Source organism: Crinia signifera, chromosome 2 (assembly GCF_055691185.1).
Source record: "Crinia signifera chromosome 2, ASM5569118v1, whole genome shotgun sequence".
In the NCBI taxonomy this organism is placed as follows: domain Eukaryota; kingdom Metazoa; phylum Chordata; class Amphibia; order Anura; family Myobatrachidae; genus Crinia; species Crinia signifera.
In genome coordinates, this window is record NC_139218.1 from 234,416,303 (window position 1) to 234,427,304 (window position 11,002).

Consider the following 11,002-nt stretch of genomic DNA (forward strand, 5'->3'; position numbering starts at 1 on the left):
CAATTTGATATGCAACAGGTACAGTATATCCGTGTGCAACTGAGTCTCTGTATCTGCATACGAAGTGCGGCAATGCAGCAGCCATGGATTTTTTCTGTGACAATTTCCATTGTGCTTCATATACCGATTCAGTTGCATACAGATATAAAACTGTTGCCAGGCATCTGCGTGGTGCATTGAGGCTAGATGTATAATGACACCTCTGTACATTACTGCTCAAATGGCTATTGAAAAATAGTTGTGTATAAATGTATTTATTGTTCCCCACTGTCATCAAATTCTGCTAATCATTTATATGGGTAGAATAATATAGCTGCAGGTTTCAAAGCAATTGGTATAATAGTATGTATATTGATAGATATAGCATGTCTTTATTCAGTGGCGTAAGTTTGTCCCAGTTGCCCAGAGGCAAGATAAATATTGGTGCCCCCCCAAAAAAAAAACATACATCATCTTATATTAATATATGTATGCATGTATGTATGTTATGGATATTATGTTTAGAATAATGAGAGTGTGACATCTATGGTCCTACTGGTAGGAGGAGTCAGACACAGAAGCGATATCAACGGCTTTCAATTAACTGATTCAAACTCACAGGAGAGGAGAGGTGCCCCCTTGGGAGCAGGAGCCCGGCGGCAGAGTTCTGCCACTGTCTTTATTGTTAATTCTTAAGCTGCATATTACATACAGTACCTGATAGTTACATTATTGTTAGGTAAATTATGCTGGACATTGCATACTGAGTATGATGTATTGGTAACAGGTAATAATAATAATTGCTCAACAGATGCTACGGGTGAGATTTAATAGGATGAGAGATTCAGAAAGTGAGAGATTTGGTGAGAAATCTCCAGGTTTTTTTAAAGCGGCAATCATTTACACTTCAAAATGAACTGGTTTTGCAGTGTATATGATTGCCGCTTTAAAAAACCTGGACAGTGCTTAAAGTGGTCCAAGGGAGTTGGTGGAACTCACCCCTCTAGACCCACCCTTGTGGGCCACACCCCTAGCACCTCCCACCTGGCAGAAGCCACGCCCATATACACGCCCCTTTAAGTATATTCATTGTTTACCCATTTGCTATTGGACTTTAAATTATATCCACGCAGAAGGAGGATCAGCTGTTCTTTTATTTTTACAAATAACATAAGTTTTTAACCATTTAAGATACAATAGAGAAAATTGTACTTGAAATACCCTGAAACTTTGCTTTACATAACACTCCAATTAGTGCTATTAATAGGTTTCTCATTGGTGAATACAAATTAATCATATTGTATGTGCTAAACAGGATCTTACAAGGTCATATATTGTGTTAGTTTGTATATTTTCAATGCACTCATACCAGATTTAAGACTTACCACAATGAGTCTCTGATTTCCAGGTGACATAGTCCATTTGTGGTGGTAGTAGCCAATCCCTGGTGACATGGTGTTCTTTGGAGATTTCAGCCACCAGAGGAAGGAGATGAGGAGTGGTCAAGCTGTTTAGTAAAGATGTTGAAGAAGCTGAAAATAAAGAGGACAGTGTATGTTAGTTAACCTGTATGGCTTTAGAGGAATTGACATGGACAACACAAATACAGATACTTACCCATAATGATTCTATGAGTCCCAGATGATAGAGTCTTTTGATGGTGCTTGGTCATTTGCAAAGTGAGGAGGTCGTAATACAGTTGGCCTTAATGTGTGAAGGTCTTTTGATGGTGGTTGCCATTTCCTGGTGACCGAGTCCTAACATGGTGTTCTTTGGAGATTTCAGCCGCCAGAGGAAGGAGATGAGGAGTGGTCAAGCTGTTTAGTAAAGATGTTGAAGAAGCTGAAAATAAAGAGGACAGTGTATGTTAGTTAACCTGTATGGCTTTAGAGGAATTGACATGGACAACACAAATACAGATACTTACCCATAATGATTCTATGAGTCCCAGATGATAGAGTCTTTTGATGGTGCTTGGTCATTTGCAAAGTGAGGAGGTCGTAATACAGTTGGCCTTAATGTGTGAAGGTCTTTTGATGGTGGTTGCCATTTCCTGGTGACCGAGTCCTAACATGGTGTTCTTTGGAGATTTCAGCCGCCAGAGGAAGGAGATGAGGAGTGGTCAAGCTGTTTAGTAAAGATGTTGAAGAAGCTGAAAATAAAGAGGACAGTGTATGTTAGTTAACCTGTATGGCTTTAGAGGAATTGACATGGACAACACAAATACAGATACTTACCCATAATGATTCTATGAGTCCCAGATGATAGAGTCTTTTGATGGTGCTTGGTCATTTGCAAAGTGAGGAGGTCGTAATACAGTTGGCCTTAATGTGTGAAGGTCTTTTGATGGTGGTTGCCATTTCCTGGTGACCGAGTCCTAACATGGTGTTCTTTGGAGATTTCAGCCGCCAGAGGAAGGAGATGAGGAGTGGTCAAGCTGTTTAGTAAAGATGTTGAAGAAGCTGAAAATAAAGAGGACAGTGTATGTTAGTTAACCTGTATGGCTTTAGAGGAATTGACATGGACAACACAAATACAGATACTTACCCATAATGATTCTATGAGTCCCAGATGATAGAGTCTTTTGATGGTGCTTGGTCATTTGCAAAGTGAGGAGGTCGTAATACAGTTGGCCTTAATGTGTGAAGGTCTTTTGATGGTGGTTGCCATTTCCTGGTGACCGAGTCCTAACATGGTGTTCTTTGGAGATTTCAGCCGCCAGAGGAAGGAGATGAGGAGTGGTCAAGCTGTTTAGTAAAGATGTTGAAGAAGCTGAAAATAAAGAGGACAGTGTATGTTAGTTAACCTGTATGGCTTTAGAGGAATTGACATGGACAACACAAATACAGATACTTACCCATAATGATTCTATGAGTCCCAGATGATAGAGTCTTTTGATGGTGCTTGGTCATTTGCAAAGTGAGGAGGTCGTAATACAGTTGGCCTTAATGTGTGAAGGTCTTTTGATGGTGGTTGCCATTTCCTGGTGACCGAGTCCTAACATGGTGTTCTTTGGAGATTTCAGCCGCCAGAGGAAGGAGATGAGGAGTGGTCAAGCTGTTTAGTAAAGATGTTGAAGAAGCTGAAAATAAAGAGGACAGTGTATGTTAGTTAACCTGTATGGCTTTAGAGGAATTGACATGGACAACACAAATACAGATACTTACCCATAATGATTCTATGAGTCCCAGATGATAGAGTCTTTTGATGGTGCTTGGTCATTTGCAAAGTGAGGAGGTCGTAATACAGTTGGCCTTAATGTGTGAAGGTCTTTTGATGGTGGTTGCCATTTCCTGGTGACCGAGTCCTAACATGGTGTTCTTTGGAGATTTCAGCCGCCAGAGGAAGGAGATGAGGAGTGGTCAAGCTGTTTAGTAAAGATGTTGAAGAAGCTGAAAATAAAGAGGACAGTGTATGTTAGTTAACCTGTATGGCTTTAGAGGAATTGACATGGACAACACAAATACAGATACTTACCCATAATGATTCTATGAGTCCCAGATGATAGAGTCTTTTGATGGTGCTTGGTCATTTGCAAAGTGAGGAGGTCGTAATACAGTTGGCCTTAATGTGTGAAGGTCTTTTGATGGTGGTTGCCATTTCCTGGTGACCGAGTCCTAACATGGTGTTCTTTGGAGATTTCAGCCACCAGAGGAAGGAGATGAGGAGTGGTCAAGCTGTTTAGTAAAGATGTTGAAGAAGCTGAAAATAAAGAGGACAGTGTATGTTAGTTAACCTGTATGGCTTTAGAGGAATTGACATGAACAACACAAATACAGATACTTACCCATAATGATTCTATGAGTCCCAGATGATAGAGTCTTTTGATGGTGCTTGGTCATTTGCAAAGTGAGGAGGTCGTAATACAGTTGGCCTTAATGTGTGAAGGTCTTTTGATGGTGGTTGCCATTTCCTGGTGACCGAGTCCTAACATGGTGTTCTTTGGAGATTTCAGCCGCCAGAGGAAGGAGATGAGGAGTGGTCAAGCTGTTTAGTAAAGATGTTGAAGAAGCTGAAAATAAAGAGGACAGTGTATGTTAGTTAACCTGTATGGCTTTAGAGGAATTGACATGGACAACACAAATACAGATACTTACCCATAATGATTCTTTGAATATCAGGTGACTTTAGTCATGATTGTGGTAGTTGCCATTTCCTGGTGAATGTGTCTTTTGATGTTGGTCGGTCATCGCCATTAGCAGGTGTGGTGTATTTTCATTGTGGTAATTGCCATTTTCAGTTGATTGTCTCTTTTGATGGTGGTTGGTTATTGCCATTTCCAGGTGACAGAGTCCTATCATTGAAATATCATGCCAAAGAGGCAGGAGGTGAGTGTACAATATAGCATGCAAAAGATGCACTTTAGCAAGTGAAATCAAAGTACATAAAGCAAAAATGCTAAATAATTCTCAACTGACCTATAACAAACGCCACAAGTGCTGGAAACTGGAGTGATCCTCTTTCCTCTGTCTTGCCATGCAAGTGTTTTGAAGTGCACTTCGTCTGCCTTTAGCTAACCAAGATTTTACATAAGGCACTGGATTCCATAAGTGAAGAGGAGGACCACATATGCTAATCATCATAAGTTCTGCTAGGTGAGAAATGGAAAGAGAACTCCTTATCTTCGTAGCGATTATGTTCATTACACTGAATCCTCTTTCACATTCTGCATTACTAACTGGCAAAGTTTGTACACATTGCAAAATTGGCAATAAATCTGTTGGTACACTTTTGCCTCCATTGTCTTTGAAGTCTTGAAAAGCCATCTTTGTTTTTCCAAAGTTAATTTGGAAACGGTCACATAAGGTTTTCAACTCTTTTTCACCAAACTCTACTGGCAAGACATCAGGCCAGAAGTCATTGTAAAGAACTTTTACAAGTTTGTAAAAATTCATGTCTTCTGATGACAAACAGCGATTTTCAATATTTGCTTTTAGGCTAGCATAAAACTGCCCTCGTCTGATGATTTTGACTTTAGCATTCTTAATTAGTTCTACTTCTTTGAAATATCCTCTTGCGATAGCTTCAGAAGCCTCATTTGAGAAAATTCCAGATACATTTTCAATGCGTGATTCAAAAACATGAACCTGCCTTACTAATAGCCTTTGAGCTTTTACCAAGTGAATGTTTCGGTCTTGTAAAGCAAGTGAAAGGTCACGAAGCTCTGACAGAGCATCACACATTAAGGCCAAATTCATAAGGAACTCCTCACTTTGCAATTGCCTACTCAAAGAGCCAAACTTTGTGCTTTCTTTAGTTTTGCTTTGCACCTGTTCTTGAAAATGCTTGAATAAGGCAGCATATGATCTCCATATAGCATAAACTGTTCTAAAGCTTGAGGCAACCCATCTAGTATCAAGCACACGACCTATGCTCATAAGAATATCATGGAGCTCTGCTGAACACCTTTTTAATTCTCTTAAATTCTTTGGAGAACGACTGTATAGTGCATACAGACTATCTACAAAAGACTGAAAGTGGTATATCTCGGTAAGATCCTTCACTGTATCTGCAACAGCTAACTCTATGCGGTGGTTTATGCAGTGCCAACTAATGAGTTTGGGAAATTCATTACGTAGAATTGTGGCAACTCCAGACTTACAACCAAGCATTACTGCTGCTCCATCACTCCCTAAACCAACAAGAAGTTCTGACAAAAGGTTTTTAGATAAGCCATGCTTGCTCAGCGTGGTTAATAAGGAATCACAAATGCCCTGGGCTGTAGTACTATCAAGCTCAACCAAATCAAGGAAAAAAGTTGTAGGTTGGCAAGCTTCAGAACTATCACCTGACATTGCTGCCATCATTGCACGCACATATATAATCATTGTGGTTTTTTTAGACACACTTGTACTTTCATCAATCTGAATGCTTACTTTTGGTTTTAGGGTTACTATATTCTGAATGAGTCGCTTTCTCATTTCACATGAAATATGGCTAACTATATCTGTGCATACAACATTGCTCTGCAATATTTTTCCAAGATCACATCCATTGGCTTCCTGTAGATCAATTAACTGTGGATGATCTGTGTATGGACGGTTATTTTTGGCAACATGATAAGCTGTTCTGAAGACTCTAACAGTTGTTTCAATGTGCTCATTGTATTGTTTTGCAACTAACTCTGGTAAAATATTATCAGCTTGTTCATTTAAGATTTTAACTGCTGCCTCATGTGCTTTTGAAAGACGATGGTCATGAATCTTTTTTCTAAGAGATAACTGTTGTTTTGCTTTTGTGAAACCATATGGACCAACGCAGCTTGTTGCCCATTCTGTGGAAAGGCTTTTACTAAATCCCCTGAATGTTTCAGCTCCAGCTCCTAGTGTCTGAACTTTTGCACAAATTTCGCATCCCATTTTTCCATTTGCAATTCTTAGCCAGGAATATTTTTTTTTAAATAGTGATGCTTGCTCATCTGTCCAGCAATCGGGTATGCAGCCATCACCCTCACCTCTAACTTTTTTAGTATGATGTTCAACATCTGCAATCGTTATAAATTCAACACTGGAGTCTATGTTACTTCCACTCGCAGCTGCTGAAGCACCATCGATCTCATCTTCACTGTCACTAATTTGAACGCTTTCTAGCTCTTTCACTTCCTTATTCACGGGTTTGAAGTAACTAAGTAAGTTTCTTTTCATTAGGAGTTTCTGATTAAATAGCTTGAGATAAATAATTTCTTCAAATTACTGTCTTTAGTCTACACAGGTCCTGGCCTAGGACAAAAATATATAGTCTTAGTAACACTGTACATGAAAATTACCAAAAAAACCCCAGTAGAACCCTGACTTACCTGCCTATCAAGAGCTGAAGCACAGTCAGTGGGATGTCTGTCCAACTGTATGGTGAGGTGACACAAGTCGGGTGCGAGGTCTTGGATACCTTGTCCACTGAAGACTGCCTTTTCAGTACACACGTCCTGGCCTAGGACAAAAATATATAGTCTTAGTAACACTGTACATGAAAATTACCAAAAAAAACCCAGTAGAACCCTGACTTACCTGCCTATCAAGAGCTGAAGCACAGTCAGTGGGATGTCCGTCCAACTGTATGGTGAGGTGACACAAGTCGGGTGCGAGGTCTTGGATACCTTGTCCACTGAAGACTGCCTTTTCAGTACACACGTCCTGGCCTAGGACAAAAATATATAGTCTTAGTAACACTGTACATGAAAATTACCAAAAAAAACCCAGTAGAACCCTGACTTACCTGCCTATCAAGAGCTGAAGCACAGTCAGTGGGATGTCCGTCCAACTGTATGGTGAGGTGACACAAGTCGGGTGCGAGGTCTTGGATACCTTGTCCACTGAAGACTGCCTTTTCAGTACACACGTCCTGGCCTAGGACAAAAATATATAGTCTTAGTAACACTGTACATGAAAATTACCAAAAAAAAAACAGTAGAACCCTGACTTACCTGCCTATCAAGAGCTGAAGCACAGTCAGTGGGATGTCCGTTCAACTGTATGGTGAGGTGACACAAGTCGGGTGCGAGGTCTTGGATACCTTGTCCACTGAAGACTGCCTTTTCAGTACACACGTCCTGGCCTAGGACAAAAATATATAGTCTTAGTAACACTGTACATGAAAATTACCAAAAAAAAACCAGTAGAACCCTGACTTACCTGCCTATCAAGAGCTGAAGCACAGTCAGTGGGATGTCCGTCCAACTGTATGGTGAGGTGACACAAGTCGGGTGCGAGGTCTTGGATACCTTGTCCACTGAAGACTGCCTTTTCAGTACACACGTCCTGGCCTAGGACAAAAATATATAGTCTTAGTAACACTGTACATGAAAATTACCAAAAAAAAACCAGTAGAACCCTGACTTACCTGCCTATCAAGAGCTGAAGCACAGTCAGTGGGATGTCCGTCCAACTGTATGGTGAGGTGACACAAGTCGGGTGCGAGGTCTTGGATACCTTGTCCACTGAAGACTGCCTTTTCAGTACACACGTCCTGGCCTAGGACAAAAATATATAGTCTTAGTAACACTGTACATGAAAATTACCAAAAAAAAAACAGAAGAACCCTGACTTACCTGCCTATCAAGAGCTGAAGCACAGTCAGTGGGATGTCTGTCCAACTGTATGGTGAGGTGACACAAGTCGGGTGCGAGGTCTTGGATACCTTGTCCACTGAAGACTGCCTTTTCAGTACACACGTCCTGGCCTAGGACAAAAATATATAGTCTTAGTAACACTGTACATGAAAATTACCAAAAAAAAACCAGTAGAACCCTGACTTACCTGCCTATCAAGAGCTGAAGCACAGTCAGTGGGATGTCCGTCCAACTGTATGGTCAGGTGACACAAGTCGGGTGCGAGGTCTTGGATACCTTGTCCACTGAAGACTGCCTTTTCAGTACACACGTCCTGGCCTAGGACAAAAATATATAGTCTTAGTAACACTGTACATGAAAATTACCAAAAAAAAAACCAGTAGAACCCTGACTTACCTGCCTATCAAGAGCTGAAGCACAGTCAGTGGGATGTCTGCCCAACTGTATGGTGAGGTGACACAAGTCGGGTGCGAGGTCTTGGATACCTTGTCCACTGAAGACTGCCTTTTCAGTACACACGTCCTGGCCTAGGACAAAAATATATAGTCTTAGTAACACTGTACATGAAAATTACCAAAATAACCCCCATGTGCACTGCAGGTGGGGCAGATGTAACATGTGCAGAGAGAGTTCTTTTAGTGGCTTGTGCTGGTCTGTAAACAGATCTATTACAGATTTAATATTTTATTTATAAGGCTCCACAAGTGTATCGTAGCGCAGTACAAAGGAACAGTACAGGGAGAAAAGCTTAACATTACAGTCAGGGCAGGCGACAGGGTGTTTGGGGGGGGGGGGGTTCAAGGGGGACACTTGTACGGGGCCCGACCACATTGATCAATGTACTGTACTACTAGGGGCTGGTGTCCAATGAAGGACACTGGGTCTTTTAGTATAGGAGAGCTATGAGTGAAATGTGTAGAGAAGAAGGCTTAGACAACAGGAGGGAAGAGGGCCCTGCTCTGAAGAGCTTACAATCTAGTAGGGGCAACAGACAGATTACATGAGGTGCTAGCAGGTGGCAGGATGTAAGCAGGCCAACGTGTGTGGCAGGGGTCAGGTCAGAGTTTGGTGGCAGTGTGGACTTTGTCTTGCAAATTATTTTCTCTTAAAAAAATCTGATATCACCCAGTATCCCACACTGCCACAAAACTCGGACTTTGTCTGGGTGTGCATAGGCATTACACACCCAACCCAATATAGCTTTTAAAACACTAGCAGTTACCCACAAATAAATAAAATACACATCACCCATTTAAAACACACTAAGGGCCTAATTAAGGTTCACTCAGAATGAGGTAAATTTGGTGCGTTTCCGATGTTTGCTGCGAGGAGGGAAGGCCAAACAGGGCAGCGCCAACAGGGCTCACCTATGGGAATGCCCTGCGTTTTATGGGCATCCCCATGAAAACGGTAGGCATTCCCATGTGAACGCAGGCCCTGACTTCTATATGCAAAGGCAGGAGAAATCATTTAATCGTCAATGATCATTAAATAATTTCCCCTGCTAGTGGATGCATGTGAGGGTATGTGTTCAGGGCAGTTTATAAGGCGCTCAGTAAGCTGTGGTGTTTGCAGCTCACAGAGACAACAGAGAGAGAGATAGGGTAGCCATCGACTATCGATGTTCCCAAGATGTGTGCGCATCCCATGCAGCCAGGTCGCACGCAGCGGACCGTCCCATTGCTCTGCGCATGCGTGGGGAAGCACCCCTTGAATGATTTGGCACACTTAACAGCACCCTTGCAGTAAGAAAAAAAAATATATATTTTTCTTTCAATTAAAAAAAAAAAAAAGAAATGCCAGCTCCCCTGGACTGATACGGCATACATGGCGGTGCCCCTGGACTGATACGGCATACATGGAGCATCCCTGGAATTATATAGCACACCTAGCAGCACCCCTGAAATTATATAGCACACATTGCAGCACCCATGAAATTGTACAACACACATGGCAGCACCCCTTAAATGATATGTAGTGTTTATTCTAGCACCCGCCATATTTGAAAACCCATGCAGTTCCTCTTCCCTGTCTGGGGTGTCGCTGTCTGCTGTGGTGTTTCTAGCACAGGACATGTTTGCATATCAGTGCTGATATACAGACCACACTGTGCTAGAAGCACTACAGCAAACAGCAACACCCCAGGCAGGTAAGAGGAACTGCATGGGCTTTCCAATATGGTGGGTGCTAGATTGAACACTAGATATGGCACACTTAACAGCAAACTTGCAGTAAGAAAAAAATAAAATGATTTTAATAAAAAAAAAAAAAGCCAGCTGCCCTGGACTGAGAAGACACATATGGCGGCACTCCTGGATTGATAAGGCACACATGGCGGAACCCCTGGATTGATAAGGCACACATGGCGGAACCCTGGATTGATAAGGCACACATGGCGGCACCCCTGGATTGATAAGGCACACATGGCGGCACCCCTGGATTGATAAGGCACACATGGCGGCACCCCTGGATTGATAAGGCACACATGGCGGCACCCCTGGATTGATAAGGCACACATGGCGGCACCCCTGGATTGATAAGGCACACATGGCGGCACCCCTGGATTGATAAGGCACACATGGCGGCACCCCTGGATTGATAAGGCACACATGGCGGCACCCCTGGATTGATAAGGCACACATGGCGGCACCCCTGTATTGATAAGGCACACATGGCGGCACCCCTGGATTGATAAGGCACACATGGCGGCACCCCTGGATTGATAAGGCACACATGGCGGCACCCCTGGATTGATAAGGCACACATGGCGGCACCCCTGGATTGATAAGGCACACATGGCGGCACCCCTGGATTGATAGACACTACTTCCAGCCCCATCTATGTAATCTCACTCCCAGCCAGCATCAGTAACATGCCAAAAAATTGGACAAAAAATGACAAGTTTTAGACTAGTCCCCCAGCCCAGCCCCTGGCACCAATGACACAACATACTGCTGC

General features: G+C 42.4%; 1 long non-coding RNA gene across 1 annotated transcript; it reads right to left on the reverse strand.

Annotated features, from left to right (window-relative positions):
- Nucleotides 1–3,916: 3,916 nt before the first annotated feature.
- On the reverse strand, nt 3,917–4,630 carry LOC146058998 (uncharacterized). The gene is made up of 3 exons (XR_014470087.1): nt 4,398–4,630; nt 4,077–4,273; nt 3,917–3,991 (listed from the first exon to the last, which is right to left on the reverse strand). It is a non-coding gene; the product is annotated as an uncharacterized LOC146058998 (long non-coding RNA).
- Nucleotides 4,631–11,002: the final 6,372 nt, after the last annotated feature.